The 19769-nt window shown below is 43.0% G+C and overlaps 1 protein-coding gene across 2 annotated transcripts in view; it reads left to right on the top strand.

Annotated features, from left to right (window-relative positions):
- LOC139392229 (potassium voltage-gated channel subfamily KQT member 4-like) overlaps nucleotides 1-19769 on the top strand; it is a 108229-nt gene that overhangs the window by 53399 nt on the left and 35061 nt on the right. The gene's annotated exons all lie outside the window — the stretch shown is intronic.

Below are 19769 nucleotides of genomic sequence, written 5' to 3'. Positions count from 1 at the left end.
ACTGGCTGCATCACTGCTTGGTATGGCAAATGCACCACCCTTGACCACAAAGCGCTACAGTTGGTGGTGCGGACAGCCGACTACATCCCTGGGGCTGAACTCCCTGTCATCCAGGACCTCTGTCAGGCGGTGTCAGAGGATGGCCCAAAAAATGGCCCAAGCCATAGACTGTTCACTCGGCTACCATCTGGCAAATGGTACCAGAGCTTCGGCTTGGAAAAACAGGCTCCAAGACCACTTCTACCTCCAAGCCATAAGACTGCTAAATAATGAATTAATGGTTACCTGGACTATCTGCACTGACCCTAACTCTATGCACACTCACGAGACTGTATACACTGAGTGTAAGATAACATTAAGAACGCCTTCCTAATATTGAGTTTTTCCCTCAGAACAGCCTCAATTCGTTTGGGCATGGACTCTACAAAGCATTCCACATGTTGACTCCAATGCTTCCCACATTTTTGTCAAGTTGGCTCAATGTCCTTTGGGTGGTGGACCATTCTTGATACACACAGGAAACTGTTGAGCATGAAAAACCCAGCAATGTTGCAGGTCTTGACACACTCTAACCAGTGCGCCTGGCACCTACCATACCCTGTTCAAATGCACTTTAATATTTTAACTTGTCCATTCACCCTCTGAATAATACACATACACAATCCATGTCTCAATTGTCTCAAGGCTTAATATTCCTTCTTTAACCGGTCTCCTCCCCTTGATCTACACTGCTTGAAGTGGATTTAACAAGTGACATCACTAAGGGATCATAGACTGACCAGGTGAATCCAAGTGAAAGCTATTTCATGGAAAGAGCAGGTTCTCCTAATGTTTTGTACACTCAGTGTATACACACTATATACACACCCACACACTACATTGACACTCTCAGACAAAACACACGCATACTGACGCAACACATACACACGCACCACACTTTTACACGCAATATAATGTTGCTACTCAATAATTTTTTCAATCTTCATTTTACTCTTATCTATCCTGATGCCTAGTCACTCCCCCTTGCCTTCATGGACATGCAGTGCTTTCAGAAAGTATTCATACCCTTTTCCACATTATGTTACGTTACAGCCCTATTCTATAAAATAATGACAAAGCAAAAACAGGTTTTTAGAAATGTTTGCTAATTTATCAACAAAACAAAAAAATGATTACAGAAGTATTCAGACCCTTTACTCAGTGCTTTGTTGAAGCACCTTTGGCAGCGATTACAGCATCGATTTTTCTCATGCTCTGCCAGGTTGGATGGGGAGTGTTGCTGCACAGCAATTTTCAGGTTTCTCCAGAGATGTTCGATCAGGGTTAAAGTCCAGGCTCTGGCTGGGCCACTGAAGGAAATTCAGAGACTTGCCCCGAAACCACTCCTGCGTTGTCTTGGCTGTGTGCTTAGGGTCATTGTCCTGTTGGAAGGTGAACCTTCGCCCCAGTCTGTGGTCCTGAGCGCTATGGAGCAAATTTTCAACAAAGATCTCTACTTGGCTCCATTCATCTTTCCCTCAATACTGACTAGTCTCCCAATCCCTGCTGCTGAAAAACATCCCCACAGCATGATGTGGCTACAACCATGCTTCACCGTAGGGATGGTGCCAGGTTTCCTCCAGATGTGACGGTTGGCATTCAGGCCAAAGAGTTCAATCTTGGTTTCATCAGACCAGGCAATCTTGTTTCTCATAGTCTGAGGGTCTTTAGGTGCCTTTTGGCAAACTCCAAGCAGGCTGTCATGTGCCTTTTACTGAGGAGTGGCTTCCGTCTGGCCACTCTACCACAAAGCCCTGATTTGGTGGAGTGCTACAGAAATGGTTGTCTTTCTGGGAGGTTCTCCCATCCCCACAGAGGAACTCTGGAGCTCTGTCAGAGTGACCATCGGGTTCTTGGTCACCTCCCTGACCAAGGCCCTTCTCACCCTGATAGCTCAGTTTGTCCGGGCAGCCAGCTCTAGGAAGAGTCTTGGTGGTTCCAAACTTCCATTTAAGAATGATGGAGGCCACTGTGTTCTTGGACATTCAATGCTGCAGAAATGTTTTGGTACCCTTCCCCAGATCTGTGCCTTAACTCAATGCTGTCTCGGAGCTCTACAGACAATTGCTTTGACTTCATGGAATGGTTTTCCCTCATGCACTGTGGGACCTTTTATATAGACAGGTGTGTGCCTTTCAGAATCATGTCCAATCAATTGAATTTACCAAAGGTGGACTGCATTCAAGTTGTAGAAACATCTGAAGGATGATAAATGGAAACAGGATGCACCTGAGCTCAATTTCGAATCTCATAGCAAATGGTCTGAATACATACAGTGCCTTGCAAAAGTATTCGGCCCCCTTGAACTTTGCGACCTTTTGCCACATTTCAGGCTTCAAACATAAAGATATAAAACTGTATTTTTTTGTGAAGAATCAACAACAAGTGGGACACAATCGTGAAGTGGAACGACATTTATTGGATATTTCAAACTTTTTTAACAAATCAAAAACTGAAAAATTGGGTGTGCAAAATTATTCAGCCCCCTTAAGTTAATACTCTGTAGCGCCACCTTTTGCTGCGATTACAGCTGTAAGTCGCTTGGGGTGACCGATCACTTTGCTGAGCTGTTGTTGCTCCTAGACATTTCCACTTCACAATAACAGAACTTACAGTTGACTGGGGCAGCTCTAGCAGGGAAGAAATTTCACTAACTGACTTGTTGGAAGTTGGCATCCTATGGCGGTGCCACGTTGAAAGCCACTGAGCTCTTCAGTAAGGCCATTCTGCTGCTAATGTTTGTCTATATAGATTGCATGGCTATGTGCTCAATTGTATACACCTGGGCTTCCTACCCCAGCTACAACACACCTGGTTAAACTGATCTGCCTGCACAGAGCTTCCCACCCCAGCTCCAACATGCCTGGTTAAACTGATCTGCCTGCACAGAGCTGCCGACCCATGTAGGTCCAACATGACTGGTTAAACTGATCTGCCTGCAGAGAACAGCCCACCTCAGCTCCAACATGGATGGTTAAACTGATCTGCCTCTAATACTTTAGATGCAAAACAAAAGTAGTTTTAGGAACTTATTCAGGAAAGATCTGGTTTCATTTTTTTTTTTAAATGGTGTAAATTGGACGGAGACTGTCAATGCCTGAAAGCCTTCATTCAGAGCCCCGTCGATCAGAGCTGGTGCCACACACCTTCAACATAGAACCTACAGAAAATAGTTAAATGATGGAGAAATAATTTTCTCACAAGGATATTTTGAATGAAGAAGCAAAATGTATCAAAAATGTTTTCATTTCAAGTTCCTCCAACTTTAAAGTTAAACTATCTGCAACACACGTTTTTGTGAAGGATAAATTGCGCAGGACAAACTACGGTTGACAGTTGACTCCTTTCAGACTCGGGAAAACCCCTGGCCTTGACGGCATTCCAATAGAGATCTACCTGGCGGGAGGTAGCCTAGTGGTTAGAGTGTTGGACTTGAATCAAAATGAAAAACATGACGAGAAAAATAACCTCATTCTAATGGTGACACCTCATTGCTCATTTACAAAAGGCACAAAGAAAAACAAGAAACTGAATAAGAGATGAGAAACCATGGAAAAACATGAGAAACCATGAGCAGTTGCAAGATCAAATCCCCGAACTGACGAGGCAAAAATCTATCCTTCTGCCCCTGAACAAGGCAGTTAACCCACTGTTCCTAGGCCGTCATTGAAAATAAGAATTTGTTCTTAACTGACTTGCCTAGTTAAATAAAGGTAAAAATATATATATTTTATGAATTACTGAAAGATCCACTACTAGAATGTTTTTTAAAATTATTCATATATAAATGGTAAACTGTCTCACACACAAAATGTCACCCTTGCAATATTGAACGCAAAAATGAATTGACGATAACATTAGACATTAGAAATAATTGAAAACTTATGAGAATGCAGGGAAACCAGGCAATCTTTATAGCAGATAAAGTAAAGCTATAATTAAAAAAGTATTATTATTTCAATTTTGGTGAATCTCTCATAAAATGGTTAAAAGTCATGTACAATACTCCTTTATGTAAAATTATCAATGGTTATTTCTCTGAATTGTCAAGAGGTGTTAAACAAGGTTGCCCTCTATCACCATACTTGTTTGTTATAAATTGTTAGCTATAAAAATCCAATCCAATCATAAAATTAAAGGGTTAGAAATGAATGCGTTAGAGACGATGATTCAAGTTCTCTCTTGAGTCCACAATGTTCAACCCTGAAGGGTCTTATTGAGGACCTGGATAATTTCTCCAGTTTATCTGGATTACAATCCAACTATGATAAGTGTACTATATTACGGATTGGGTCTCTAAGAGACACTTTAAATTGCTATGTGGTCTCCCGACTTAAATGTGCAGTTGATGTGCTTGGCGTACACATTCCGAAAAAGTTGAATGATCTTGCAACAATCCATTTCTATAGAAAACTTACTCTTGAAACTCTCATTAATACTGTAGTGATACTGCAGTTTACATATTTTATTTGGAATGGCAAACCAGATAACGTTAAACTGGAATATTTATATAATGAAGGAGTTTGAAGTGATAAAACTATTCAATATCAAGGCATTACACCACTGTATTAAAGTTTATTATACCAAAACTGTTTCTAAATCCAAACTGGTTCCGGTAGGTTACTAAGAGAGGCACACCTGACATTTAAAATGGGTATCTTTGCTGTTTATACAGATTGAAACCATTATTTTCTGGTGGCTTGACAATAGAACCCTGTTTTAAAGTATCCTGCTTTTTAAATGGAACCATGCACTGTTGGCTACAATTCCAGTTTAACTCTCCAAAAGAGGCAGAACATATCTCACAGTAAATAATATAGCTAAACTCCAATGTACTGATAGTGGATAAACCAATGTTTTTGAATGTATAAGGAAGGTATCATGTTTATGAATGACTTTGTAAACAGCAGTAAAATTCTCACATAAGCAGTTAATCAAGGTGCATGGAGATATATGCTCAATAAAAACTTATAACCAACTCATCGCAGCTCTGCCACAAAAATGGAATAGGCAATTACTAAAAAGGAATTAGTTTGTCTGCCACCAATTAAAATGTCTTAAAATTATCAATATAAATAGTCAAATGTATGTTTCACTTACGGTCAAGAGGGTTGACAACTATGCCACATAAAATTCAAGATAGTCGGTAACAGATTTGATGTCCCAATACCATGGCATCGGGGTTATGAACGGATATACAAAACAACAATTGATGCATCAGTCTATTCTTTAAATTTAAGCTATTATATAAAATTCTCTCTACAAAAAGAATGCTCAGTATTTGGGGTATTGAACAGACTCTGCCACGCGGAAACCGAATCAATAGAGCATTTATTTTGGTACTGTTGGTGGCTTGTTTTTGGAGTCAGGTCCAGGAATGGTTATGTCATATCAGGGTGCGGTTGGACGTGCAAACTGTATTGTTGGGGGATTTGAAGGACAACAGTCAGTCGATAGGAAATATAATTGTGCTCTTGGATAAAATGTGTATTTTTGGGGCAATTTCTGCATTAATGTTGCAGATTGGGAGGTTCAAGTCCCTAGTGAGACACAATGGTAGAATGGAGGGATGTATTGCAAGAGGAAATGGTAGAATGATGAAAGATGGGTTGGTCTGTGGCTGTTTGAAGGTTGGAATTAATGAGTGTATGAATAAATACATACACACATGCACAGTATAAATGTTTGAGGTCCTCCAATCAGGGGTGAGGATCACTGGGTGAAAATGGTCAATATCAGAGAATATCTTTACATTTCCGTTAGATATAAGGACTTGACATGCTCCAGATACGCATGTCCTTAATTTCATATACGGAGCTAGGATATTCTCTGTAGTGGGACAGTTTCTACATGCATCCAATCCGGACTTCAGAAAATATCTGGGGTGAGATACATTCAATACACACACCTGATCCAAGTTGCTGTTTCGAAAGCACATCTCTGCTATTTCTGTTTAAAAACAAATGCAGCATAGAAAATCCCAGAGCTCCAATCATGTTTTCTGTAAAGATGCAAACCGGTCAATCGTTGCTAAAAATGTATTTTATTTGTTTAACAGAAAATAAAAGTTGCACACCCTCAATACTCCTGCCTGCCCTGTTTGTTATGGACGAGGAATGTAGATTGAGTCGTCAGCGGTGAGTATTGCTGGTCTGGGATCCAATCTAAACTGTCAATGCATAAATCATGAATCAAAATTGTCGATATTGCAAGAAAATATTGTCATTTCACGTAACCCTACCACAAGGTAGCTACTTGCTTCATTCATGACGAGAAAACAAACTGGAACAAGGTAGCTAACCTTAGCTAGCCAAGTTGCTACTTTGATAGATAGCTAAGTTATCAGTATCTAGCTAGCTTATATTAACCAATAATACAAAATATGCCTACGTTTAAAAATATTAACTGTCACCTTGATGGCGGTAATTTGTTTTTGTTATTTGTCAGCTAGCAAGGCTCCCAGTTAGCTTTCACCCCCCCCCCCCCCCCCCTTTCAAGCGTAGCTAGCTAGCTAGCTCTACTTACTGCTGCTGGCCAAATTATATATTTTTTTCATAAATAAAACCTCTCAAATGACCTACTTACTTTAGCATGAACTACTTTTGAGATATTTTCTGACAACCATCTCACTTCCTTGTTTCACCAGTTGTCAGTTCGACCACACACCCATTTACACACTAATTTGTGATACACAAACTAAAAAATGACAAAAAGAAAATGTGATTCTTGTTGCTAGGCTACCAGTTAGTGCTTTTAGCTTGCGGTTTGTGTGGACCTTTATTCAGAGGGAAAACAAAGGGAAAGCGGATACCTAGTCAACAATTATAGCTAGTGTTTGAAAAAATGATAAGGATTTAATATTCATCAAATTTATTGAGCATGTCCTCCACTCAAATAAGCTTCAAAAATGTTCCTTATTTAGCATATCAAGATCTTGATATGGACCTCAGTCAAGAGCATATGCCTTGTATGTGCTGAGAAAACATACCATGTAGGCCTACTATTTGTTATCGTATACAGAAAATGAGATGTCCACATAGGCCTATCTCAGGATATCTAATAAGTCAATATCCGGCCTTATGTGTATGATATCCGGAGGCAATCCATAAATGCTTTCTTTGTGCATGAAAGAAAAAATATGTATTTCATATTTGTCAATTGAGCATGTGTTGAACTCAGAAATGCATCAGAAATCATCCTGATTGACAGCATATCAAATCAAACTTTATTTGTCACGTGCCGAATACAATGTGTACTTACAAGCCTTTAACCAACAGTGCAGTTCAAGAAAGAGTTAAGAAAATATTTACCAAGTAAACTAAAGGTAAAAAATAATCAAAAGTAACACAATAAGGAGGTATATACAGGGAGTACCGGTACTGAGTCAATGTGCGGGGGTACAGGTTAGTCGAGGTCATTTGTACATGTACTGTAGGGGTGGAGGGACTATACATAGATCAAAAACATATCAAGATCCGGATATGGACCTCAGCCAAGAGAAACATCTGAAATTAATATAGCTTCGTATCTTGAATATGCTGAGAACCCAGATATGTGATGTATACAGTCGGTATTTGTCAACATGAAGAGAGAAAATAGGATGTCCCATATCTCCATATCCAACCATAGGAAATGTCCATGTGTGATATTCAGAGTAATCCCAACATCATATACACTAACATTCAAAAGTTTGGAGTCACTTAGCAATGTCCTTGTTTTCCATGAAACACACATCAAATGAGTTGCAAAATGAATAGGAAATATAGTCAAGACGTTGACAAGGTTATAAATAATTATTTTTAATTGAAATAATAATTGTCCTTCAAACTTAGCTTTTGTACATATTTTCCATTTGCAGAAATTACAGCCTTGCAGACCTTCGGCATTCTAGTTGTCAGTTTGTTGAGGTAATCTGAAGAGATTTCACCCCATGGTTCCTGAAGCACCTCACACAAGTTGGATTGGCTTGAAGGGCACTTCAAGTCAAGCTGCTCCCAGAACAGCTCAATAGGGTTTACATCCAGTGACTGTGCAGGCCACTCCATTATAGACAGAATACCAACTGACTGCTTCTTCCCTGAATAGTTCTTGCATAGTTTGGAGCTGTGCTTTAGGTGATTGTCCTGTTGTAGGAGGAAATTGGCTCCAATTAAGTGCTGTCCACAGGGCATGGCATTGCAAAACGGAGTGATAGCCTTCCTTCAAGATCCCTTTTACCCTGTACAAATCTCCCACTTTACCACCACCAAAGCACCCCCAGACCATCACATTGTTTCCACCATGCTTGACAAATGGCGTCAAGCACTCCTCCAGTATCTTTTTATTTTTTCTGTGTTTCACGAATGTTCTTCTTTGTGATCCAAACACCTCAAACTTATTTGTCTGTCCATAACTTTTTTTCCAATCTTCCTCTGTCCAGTGTCTGTGTTAATCTTTTCTTTTTATTGGCCCGTCTGAGATATGGCTTTTCTTTGCAACTCTGCCTAGAAGGCCAGCATCCCAGAGTCGCCTCTTCACTGTTGACATTGAGACTGGTGTTTTACAGGTACTATTTCATGAAGCTGCCAGTTGAGGACTTGTAGGCATCTGTTTCTCAAACTAGACACTCTAATGTACTTGTCCTCTTGCGCAGTTGTGCACCGGGGCCTCCCACTCTTTCTATTCTGGTTAGAGCCAGTTTGCACTGTTCTGTGAAGGGAGTAGTACACCGCGTTGTACGAGGTCTTCAGTTTATTGGTAATTTCTCGCATGGAATAGCCTTCATTTCTCAGAACAAGAATAGACTGACGAGTTTCAGAAGAAAGTTATTTGTTTCTGTCCATTTTGAGCCTGTCATCGAACTCACAAATACTGATGCTCCAGACACTCAACTAGTCTAAAGAAGGACAGTTTTATTGCTTCTTTAATCAGAACAACAGTTTTCAGCTGTGCTAATATAATTGCAAAAGGGTTTTCTAATGATCAATTAGCCTTTTTAAAATGATTAACTTGGATTAGCTAACACAACGTGCCATTGGAACACAGACGTGATGGTTGCTGATAATGGCCCTCTGTACACCTATGTAGATATTCCATAACAAATCAGCCATTTCCAGCTACTATAGTCATTTACAACATTAACTATGTCTTCACTGTTTTCTGATCAATTTGATGTTATTTTAATGGACCAAAAAATGTGCTTTTCTTTCAAAAACAAGTACATTTCTAAATGACCCCAGACTTTTTTGAATGGTAGTGTGTGTCTAAAATACACATGGATTCAGAATGTCAGGATTTGGTGAATATCCACAAAACTCCAAATATACATTGGACATGGTCTGTATTCTCTAGAATATCAAAAACCAGTCATGTAAAGAGATCCCCTGAAATGGACCCCAGTTGGTGGGGATGTGATTATTGTATGTTTTTGATTTTGGTTTCACGCTGTGAGCGGTATGTGTGCTGGTCCTGGTGGTTGTGGGTGCGCTCACAACCATGCCTGACCGGGCATCGGGCTGGGCTTTCCCGCCCTTGGAAAATCTCTTTGGGTCGGGGGCTTCACTATGCCGGCATCTGAGGTCGGGTGGGGACAAGCGGTTGTTTTAATTGAATGAATAAATAAATAAGCACTGATGGCATGGTGACAGATGGTTAAAAATATCCATTGTGCCTGTTTTGTTTTTTCATTCCTATACTATAAAGACCTCAGGATTCAAGTAAAGTGCCTTTTTTTATTGCACTTGCAGTATGCATTTTCAGGAAAACATTTATAGTAGGTCAAGGCACTTACAAACAAGAGGCCCAACCTAACTTCCATTAAAAGCCTACTTCCCTGAAAAGTAATGTAGCTCAGAATGCTTCACCAAAAATGTCACTCTATTCCCTATATAGTGCACTACTTTTGATCAGAGCCTTATGGGACCCGGTCAACAGTAGTGCACTATAAAGGGAATAAGGAGCAATTTGGGACGTAGACTCCTATGTTTCCTACTGTTGCTCAAAATGAAAGAGGCCTATTCTGGCTGTTTATTTGGACCAGGCTGTGTTTTTGTGTAGCTGGACAGAGAGGTAGTGTCTGTTTACAACTAGCTTGAATTTCAAAGAAACTTCAAATATACACAAGACACAACACTGTTGGATTTGAAGACATGTTTCCTTGCAGAGAGCCAAAGGCTGCTAGAGAAGTCTCCTGTTTTTTTTCTTCTGTCTGTAGTAAGAAACAGTGGTCAAACCAACCTAGAGTTGAGGTGTAGCTGAAAGGCAAGATTCCCATTGTTTTGTTTTCAGATCATATGGTAAATAGATATTGTGTGTGTGTGTGTGTGTGTGTGCATGCATGCATGCATGCAACTGGCTAATGTATATTCTACCAGGCATTTATCCCATAGTGTATCTGTGGCTTGTCAGCCCATTTAGGATGGTTTGGTTTGTGTCCTGTTCTCACTCATGCTACAAATATCCCCTCTCCCAGACTGGCTACATTGGTTGGCTGGGTTTGCTTTTGTAGTGGGGTGTCAGATGGAGAAAAAAATCCTGCGGTTCAGGATGTCTCCTCACCCCCAGGTTCGTTGGCAGAGGGTCACAGCAGGCCATACACGGTGACCCATCTGATGACCAGTCCTACAAGTAGGTCTTTACGGGTGGAAGGGAGAAGGCAGGGACCTGCAGAGCAGGCCCAAATTGTATCTGTTCAGAAAGTACAACAGCTGGGATAGGAGAGAGAGAGCGCCTCTCTGTGTGTGCGCGTCTCTCTTTGTGTGCACACGTGCGCCTCTCTCTGTGTGCGTGCCTCTCTGTGTGTGCGTGCCTCTCTGTGTGTGCGTGCCTCTCTGTGTGTGCGTGCCTCTCTGTGTGTGCGTGCCTCTCTGTGTGTGCGTGCCTCTCTGTGTGTGCGCGCCTCTCTGTGTGTGCGCGCCTCTCTGTGTGTGCGCGCCTCTCTCTGTGTGTGCGCGCCTCTCTCTGTGTGTGCGCGCCTCTCTCTGTGTGTGCGCGCCTCTCTCTGTGTGTGCGCGCCTCTCTGTGTGTGCGCGTCTCTCTGTGTGTGCGCGCCTCTCTGTGTGTGCGCGCATGCCTCTCTTTGTCAATAGTCATCAATACAGTAGCATTTCTCTCAATTTTAATTGTGACTCTCATTACCTTGCAAGACAGTGTTTTTGACATAGTTTAGTCTGATATCAGTTTGTTTATATGGAAACCGAAAACCACTCGGGAGGAGCTATACAGCAGATTATACTCCATTCGACCTCCTCAGAAACAAGAGACTGCTGATTTGGTGGTTTTTCTACTGATGCGCCTCCTTAATTGACATTTCTCTGAAGGGAGCTGGAGAGGGGTGGGGGGTGTTGTGGCTAAAACTGTTCCCTCAGCTGAAATGTTGAAATGCGACCTCCCGCACATGGACAATGCATGGGCTATATATCATACGCTTTTGCCGTTATCATTTTTCTGACCTCCAGGATTTTGAGGCAACGAACAGCTAAGCAGATTTTGGTGGATTTTTGCCCAAATGTTTCCAGTTAATTGCTAATGTTCAAAGGGGGTGTTGTCTTTCAGACCTGAGCCAGGTTTCCTGATAGCGATGTAACTCGGGCTAAAACGTGTTTTTTAAGGATTCATCCTAAAAAATAATGTCCTAAAAGATGTCACACCCGTTTCCCAAAACACCACGCAGTGCTCTCGTTATAAAGGGGAAACTCTACTGTGTTACAGGAGCTTTCCCGTGGTGAAATGATTCAAGAATTTAGGCTGAAGAGCTAAATTAGTAATGGCTGGTCAATCTTTTCTTTCTTTTTTTGTACACAATACAGTGCTCCCTTAGAGAGAATAACTTTTCTGTATCCTATTATGTATTTGTATTATGTTTACCATGTGTTAAGTATTATTTGTGTTTTCTCCTGCTATTTTGCATGTAATGTTTGATATTTTTTTCAGTTTGTGTAAACTGTGAGCATGAATGAATAAAGCCAAAGTCAGTCGCTTGTTCCCTCGTCCGCTATAGAACGTGAACGTGACCTAAAAATAGGATATGATGACAAACCATGACTGACCCACCGCCAAACCGGTCATGCTGGAGGATGTTGCAGGCAGCAGAACGTTCTCCACGGCGTCTCCAGACTCTGTCACGTCTGTCACGTGCTCAATGTGAACCTGCTTTCATCTGTGAAGAGCACAGGGCGCCAGTGGCGAATTTTCCAATCTTGGTGTTCTCTGGCAAATGCCAAACGTCCTGCACGGTTTTGGGCTGTAAGCACAACCCCCACCTGTGGACGTCGGGCCCTCATACCACCCTCATGGAGTCTGTTTCTGACCGTTTGAGCAGACACATGCACATTTGTGGCCTGCTGGAAGTCATTTTGCCGGGCTCTGGCAGTGCTCCTCCTGCTCCTCCTTGCACAAAGACGGAGGTAGCGGTCCTGCTGCTGGGTTGTTGCCCTCCTACGGCCTCCTCCACGTCTCCTGATGTACTGGCCTGTCTCCTGGTAGCGCCTCCATGCTCTGGACACTACGCTGACAGACACAGCAAACCTTCTTGCCACAGCTCGCATTGATGTGCCATCCTGGATGAGCTGCACTACCTGAGCCACTTGTGTAGGTTGTAGACTCTGTCTCATGCTACCACTAGAGTGAAAGCACCGCCAGCATTCAAAAGTGACCAAAACATCAGCCAGGAAGCATAGGAACTGAGAAGTGGTCTGTGGTCACCACCTGCACAACCATTCCTTTATTGGGGGTGTCTTGCTAATTGCCTATAATTTCCACCTGTTGTCTATTCCAGTTGCACAACAGCATGTGAAATTTATTGTCAATCAGTGTTGCTTCCTAAGTGGACAGTTTGATTTTACAGAAGTGTGATTGACATTGTGTTAAGTGTTCCCTTTATTTTTTTGAGCAGTAATGGCGCCGCATAATGGCTTAATACTAGGTAGGTCTATCGATTACACATACATGAATGTGATGTCAATATTTAACCAAATGATATAATAGCTAGATTGTTATAACATTGTAAAGTTATGTTATTTATATTGAACTTTGATGATTTCTGCGGTCACAGAGACAGATGAACATCTTCATTGTATGTTTAGCTGAGTTTTTCTGCGAGTAAAGTGATGCTGGAGGTCAAACTGTAGTCTAACTACGCACTTAGCTGTTCTACTAGTGGTCTGAGGTGATTTCAAATGCAACGTCAATAAAGACGGTTTTGGGAAAGGGTTTGGAAATTTAAAGCTGCAATATGTAACTTTGTCGGCAACCTGACAAAATTCACATAGAAATGTGTGTTCGATCGATCGTTCTATTGAAAGCAAGTCTAGGAAGCAATCAATCTGTTCTCTGTTCGCGATTTCTATACTTCCCCTTAAGTTATATATATATATATATATATATATATATATATATATATATATATATATATATTTAAAATCTTTTCGGTTTGTACACAAGCTTCAAACACCAGAAAATACAATATTTTTTGGTTATGGAGAATATATTTCACTGCGTCTTTCAAAAGGCTCTTTAAGAGGGTTCTAAAGATGAACTTAGTCTTAAGATACTTTTGGGAAAGCGGGCCCTGGTGTCCAGTTCTCAGACCTGTTTAATTTAACTATTATAATATGACCCCTGCAGACTGGTGTCGTATTCATTATGGCACACCATAGCAAAACATTTTGCAGCGGAAAATGTAAGTTCAGCTAGTTCCTCCCTTTTTAAATACCTTTTCTTCCTTTTTTTAGGTGGTCCTAAAGATTAAGCAAATGTATTCTTTCCATTTTGATTTGTGTGTTAATTCATGACAATTGAAGGAAGCGGTGGCCAGAGAGTAATATGAGGTAGTAATGTTTATTGGATGCGTGTTATGCCCAAGCGGCACAGTAGTGGCTGCTGCGCGACATGGGCCAGGCCAGCACGGGTGGCTGCTAGCTCGACATGGGCCAGGCCAGCACGGGTGGCTGCTAGCGCGACATGGGCCAGGCCAGCACGGGTGGCTGCTAGCTCGACATGGGCCAGGCCAGCACGGGTGGCTGCTAGCTCGACATGGGCCAGGCCAGCACGGGTGGCTGCTAGCTCGACATGGGCCAGGCCAGCACGGGTGGCTGCTAGCTCGACATGGGCCAGGCCAGCACGGGTGGCTGCTAGCGCGACATGGGCCAGGCCAGCACGGGTGGCTGCTAGCTCGACATGGGCCAGGCCAATACGGGTGGCTGCTAGTTCGACATGGGCCAGGCCAGCACGGGTGGCTGCTTTCTCGACATGGGCCAGGCCAGCACGGGTGGCTGCTAGCTCGACATGGGCCAGGCCAGCACGGGTGGCTGCTAGCTCGACATGGGCCAGGCCAGCACGGGTGGCTGCTAGCTCGACATGGGCCAGGCCAGCACGGGTGGCTGCTAGCTCGACATGGGCCAGGCCAGCACGGGTGGCTGCTAGCTCGACATGGGCCAGGCGTGGCTTGTGGTTTGACGCGCTAGAATGACATGTGGTATAAGGCTTTGCACCCACCGGATCATCTCCACAAGAAGTTATCTTTTGAATTACGTCCTATTCATCTATTCACATTTGTTTGATCAGGCGAGGCGCACACACACACACAGACACACACTCTAGAACAAATTAACCCAGTGGTGGACGTGGACAGTCCTCTAGAACAAATTAACCCTAGGGGTGGACGTGGACACTCCTCTAGAACAAATGAACCCTAGGGGTGGACGTGGACACTCCTCTAGAACAAATTAACCCCAGGGGTGAATGTGGACACTCCTCTAGAACAAATGAACCCCAGGGGTGAATGTGGACACTCCTCTAGAACAAAGTAACCCCGTGGTGGATGTGGACACTCCTCTAGAACAAATTAACCCCAGGGGTGGATGTGGACAGTCCTCTATTGAAAATGTTTAACCCGGAGGTGGACGTGGACAGTTCTCTAAAACAAATTAACCCGAGGGTTGACGTGGACAATCCTCTATTAAAACAATATAACCCGGGGGTTGACGTGGACAATCCTCTATTAAAACAATATAACCCGGGGGTTGACGTGGACAATCCTCTATTAAAACAATATAACCCGGGGGTTGACGTGGACAATCCTCTTTTAAAACAATATAACCCGGGGGTTGACGTGGACAATCCTCTATTAAAACAATATAACCCGGGGGTTGACGTGGACAATCCTCTATTAAAACAATATAACCCGGGGGTTGACGTGGACAATCCTCTATTAAAACAATATAACCCGGGGGTTGACGTGGACAATCCTCTATTAAAACAATATAACCCGGGGGTTGACGTGGACAATCCTCTATTAAAACAATATAACCCGGGGGTTGACGTGGACAATCCTCTATTAAAACAATATAATCCGGGGGTTGACGTGGACAATCCTCTATTAAAACAATATAACCCGGGGTTTGACGTGGACAATCCTCTATTAAAACAATATAACCCGGGGGTTGACGTGGACAATCCTCTATTAAAACAATATAACCCGGGGGTTGACGTGGACAATCCTCTATTAAAACAATATAACCCGGGGGTTGACGTGGACAATCCTCTATTAAAACAATATAACCCGGGGGTTGACGTGGACAATCCTCTATTAAAACAATATAACCCGGGGGTTGACGTGGACAATCCTCTATTAAAACAATATAACCCGGGGGTTGACGTGGACAATCCTCTATTAAAACAATATAACCCGGGGGTTGACGTGGACAATCCTCTAAAACAATATAACTCGGGGTTTGACGTGGACAATCCTCTATTAAAAAAATATAACCCGGGGGTTGACGTGGACAATCCTCTATTAAAACAATATAACCCGGGGGTTGACGTGGACAATCCTCTATTAAAACAATATAACCCGGGGGTTGACGTGGACAATCCTCTATTAAAACAATATAACCCGGGGGTTGACGTGGACAATCCTCTATTAAAACAATATAACCCGGGGGTTGACGTGGACAATCCTCTATTAAAACAATATAACCCGGGGGTTGACGTGGACAATCCTCTATTAAAACAATATAACCCCGGGGTTGACGTGGACAATCCTCTATTAAAACAATTTAACCTAAGATCAGTTTAGCCTTTTAGATCACAATGAGTAAGATTACAAGGACGGGGGAAGTTGCAGATCCTAGATCAGCACTCCTCTGAGATGCATGATATACATACGGCTTCTGGTGTATTCTCTCCCTGGTTGACATATTCCTCCCAACTGCTGTCTGAACTGTCACATCTCTACGACATATGTGTCTTGTGTTCCTTTCTTCCTGTTGTCCCAATGGGTGGGTTCCAGTCCTGTTGTAGCTACTACAGTGTGTCTGACTCTGACATTGGGTTGTTGTCAGATCCTCTGGGATTCTATCCCTGGTCACCCACACCAATCAGTCATCATCTTCCTTCCTTCATTTACAATGATCATCTGTGGTTGTGTGTGTGTGAGTCTGGAAGGAAATGATTCTCCCCCTGTGTCCTTTCACCCCTGTTTACTGTAAAGAGAAGGGAATGAGGATGGATGGACTGTAGTAGACTCTTGTAGTGTGTGTTAGAGAGATGGAGATAGTGGATAAGAACAGGGAGTTCTCTGTCCACTCTGTGTGTTATTACTCTTGCTCTTTATTGTTAAATTTTTTAATTTTTTGTTTGGTCAAGTTTCAGGGTTATTTGCCACATGTGAATACAGTGGACATGTTACTCACCAGAGCTGAACAACATTATAAAGTCACTTTGTCATTCATTATAGTGTTACCATCACCCTTGTTGTCCAACAGACCAAATATAATCACAATTATGGCTTTGCCACACACTCCGTTAAACACTAACCAGTGTGATTGTCATTCCTTCAGTGATGACCCATCCATATCCACTGTGTGATTTATTTATTTATTTAACCAGGAAGGGCTCATTGAGATTTAAAATCTCTTTTTCAAGAGCGCCCTGGCCAAGATAGGCAGCACCAAGTCATTACAAAAATGACAGACAAACAACATGAAAAACTACAAGTAATCTAGTAAAAACCATAGAATTCACAAGAGTATAACAAAATCATAAAACAGCAAATTAAAAACATTGACAGGTCAGGGAATCAGCCTCAAGATCATTCATCAGTGATCATTCATCAAGTTCTTCCAGTTTAAAAGTATTGTGTAAGGCGTTCCAAGACGATGGCGCAGAGTACATAAAAGCCCTTTTACCAAATTCAGTTGGGACATTTGGAACAGTTAGCAGGATAAAGTCCAGTGAACGAAGAGAGTACCCACCACATTTCTGAACAATAGAAATGCACAAATAAAAAGGTAGTAAACTCAAAATGGCTTTGTAAATAAAAGTATACCAGTGACTGAGCCTACGAGTGACTAGAGAAGGCCAGCCAACCCTGGTATACAAAGTGCAGTGGTGCGTAAGGGTTTTGCAGTTTTAAAATACATCTCAAAGTGCCATGGTAAAGAGTGTCAGTTGATCTCAAACACTGAGTGGAAGCATTCATATATAAAATATCCCCATAGTCTAGTAAAGGCATAAATGTAGCTTTACTAGCCTCCTTCTGGCTTCAAAAGAAAAACAGGCCTTTTTGAACAGGCCTTTCTGAAATCCAAATTTCAGCTTCAATTTTATTGTAAATTGTTGAATATGCAATTTAAAAGAAGCCTACGATTGTCATTCCTTCAGTGATGACCCATCCATATCCACAGTGTGATTGTCATTCCTTCAGTGATGACCCATCCATATCCACAGTGTGATTGTCATTCCTTCAGTGATGACCCATCCATATCCACAGTGTGATTGTCATTCCTTCAGTGATGACCCATCCATATCCACAGTGTGATTGTCATTCCTTCAGTGATGACCCATCCATATCCACAGTGTGATTGCTCCATTCATACAGTTGTTTATCTTAGGTTAGATTGTTGTTGTCGTAATAGAGGGTTTTACTGGTCATGGCCTTCGTTAGCTGTCACCAGAGATTAGAGAGAATGTGTGTGAGACCTATCCTCTACCCCAGCAGCATACTGTGAGAACCAGCCTCTACCCCAGCAGCATACTGTGAGACCCAGCCTCTACCCCAGCAGCATACTGTGAGAACTGGCCTCTACCCCAGCAGCATACTGTGAGACCTGGCCTCTACCCCAGCAGCATACTGTGAGCCTAGCCTCTACCCCAGCAGCATACTGTGAGACCTAGCCTCTACCCCAGCAGCATACTGTGAGAACCTAGCCTCTACCCCAGTAGCATACTGTGAGAACCTGGCCTCTACCCCAGTAGCATACTGTGAGAACCTGGCCTCTACCCCAGCAGCATACTGTGAGACCTAGCCTCTACCCCAGCAGCATACTGTGAGACCTAGCCTCTACCCCAGCAGCATACTGTGAGGCCTAGCCTCTACCCCAGCAGCATACTGTGAGGCCTAGCCTCTACCCCAGCAGCATACTGTGAGGCCTAGCCTCTACCCCAGCAGCATACTGTGAGGCCTAGCCTCTACCCCAGCAGCATACTGTGAGGCCTAGCCTCTACCCCAGCAGCATACTGTGAGGCCTAGCCTCTACCCCAGCAGCATACTGTGAGACCTAGCCTCTTCCCCAGCAGCATACTGTGAGACCTAGCCTCTACCCCAGCAGCATAATGTGAGAACTCGCCTCTACCCCAGCAGCATACTGTGAGGCCTAGCCTCTACCTCAGCAGCTGCCACCTGGCTAATCGTACTGTGCTCCCAGAATATTCACATGAGAGAGGGGAAAAAAACTCCACTGGGATCACCTGGAATGGAGTCGGGTTAACGGCACTGCTCCAACTGTCAAAGAACCTTGTGCGTTCCAAAAGTACTGGTATTGTAATCAAAATGTATTAGTCACATGCACCGAATACAACAGGTAAAATACTTATTATGAGCCCCTAACTAACAATGCAGTTTAAAAAAAAAACGATAAGAAATAAAAGTAACAAGTAATTCAAGAGCAGCAGTAAAATAACAATGGGACTATATACAGGAGGGTACTGGTACAGAGTCAATGTGCTGGGGCACCGGTTAGTTGAGGTAAAATGTACATGTAGGTAGAGTTATTAAAGTGACAAAGCATAGATAACAACAGAGAGTAGCAGCGGTGTAATTGTCTGGGTAGCTATTTGATTAGGTGTTCAGGAGTCTTATGGCTTGTGGGTAGGAGCTGTTTAGAAGCCTCTTGGACCTAGACTTGGCGCTCCAGTACCTCTTGCCATGAGAGGTATCCGAGAGAACAGTCTATGACTAGGGTGGCTGGAGTCTTTGACAATTTTTAGGGTCTTCCTCTGACCCCGCCTGGTGTCGAGGTCCTGGATGGCAGGAAGCTTGGCCAGGGTGATCGCACAGTTGCCATACCAGGCAGTGATGCAACCATGCTCTCGATGGTGCAGCTGTAGAACCTTTTGAGGATCTGAGGACCGATGCCAAATATTTTCAGTCTCCTGAGGGGGAATAGGTTTAGTCGTGCCCTCTTCACGACGGTCTTGGTGTGCTTGGACCCTGTTCGATTGTTGGTGATGTGGACACCAAGGAACTTGAAGCTCTCAACCTGCTAAACTGCAGCCCCGTCGATGAGAATGGGGGCGTGCTCTGTCCTCTTTTTCCTGTAATCCACAATCATCTCCTTTGTCTTGATCACGTTGAGGGAGAGGTTGTTGTCCTGGCACCACACGGCCAGGCCTCTGACCTCCTCCCTATAGGCTGTCTCATCATTGTCAGTGATCAGTCCTACCACTGTTGTCATCGGTAAACGTAATGATGG

Source organism: Oncorhynchus clarkii, chromosome 32, assembly GCF_045791955.1.
Source record: "Oncorhynchus clarkii lewisi isolate Uvic-CL-2024 chromosome 32, UVic_Ocla_1.0, whole genome shotgun sequence".
Lineage (NCBI taxonomy): Eukaryota > Metazoa > Chordata > Actinopteri > Salmoniformes > Salmonidae > Oncorhynchus > Oncorhynchus clarkii.
Note: the sequence above shows the minus strand (reverse complement) of the source record. Positions and strands in the feature narration are given on the sequence as shown.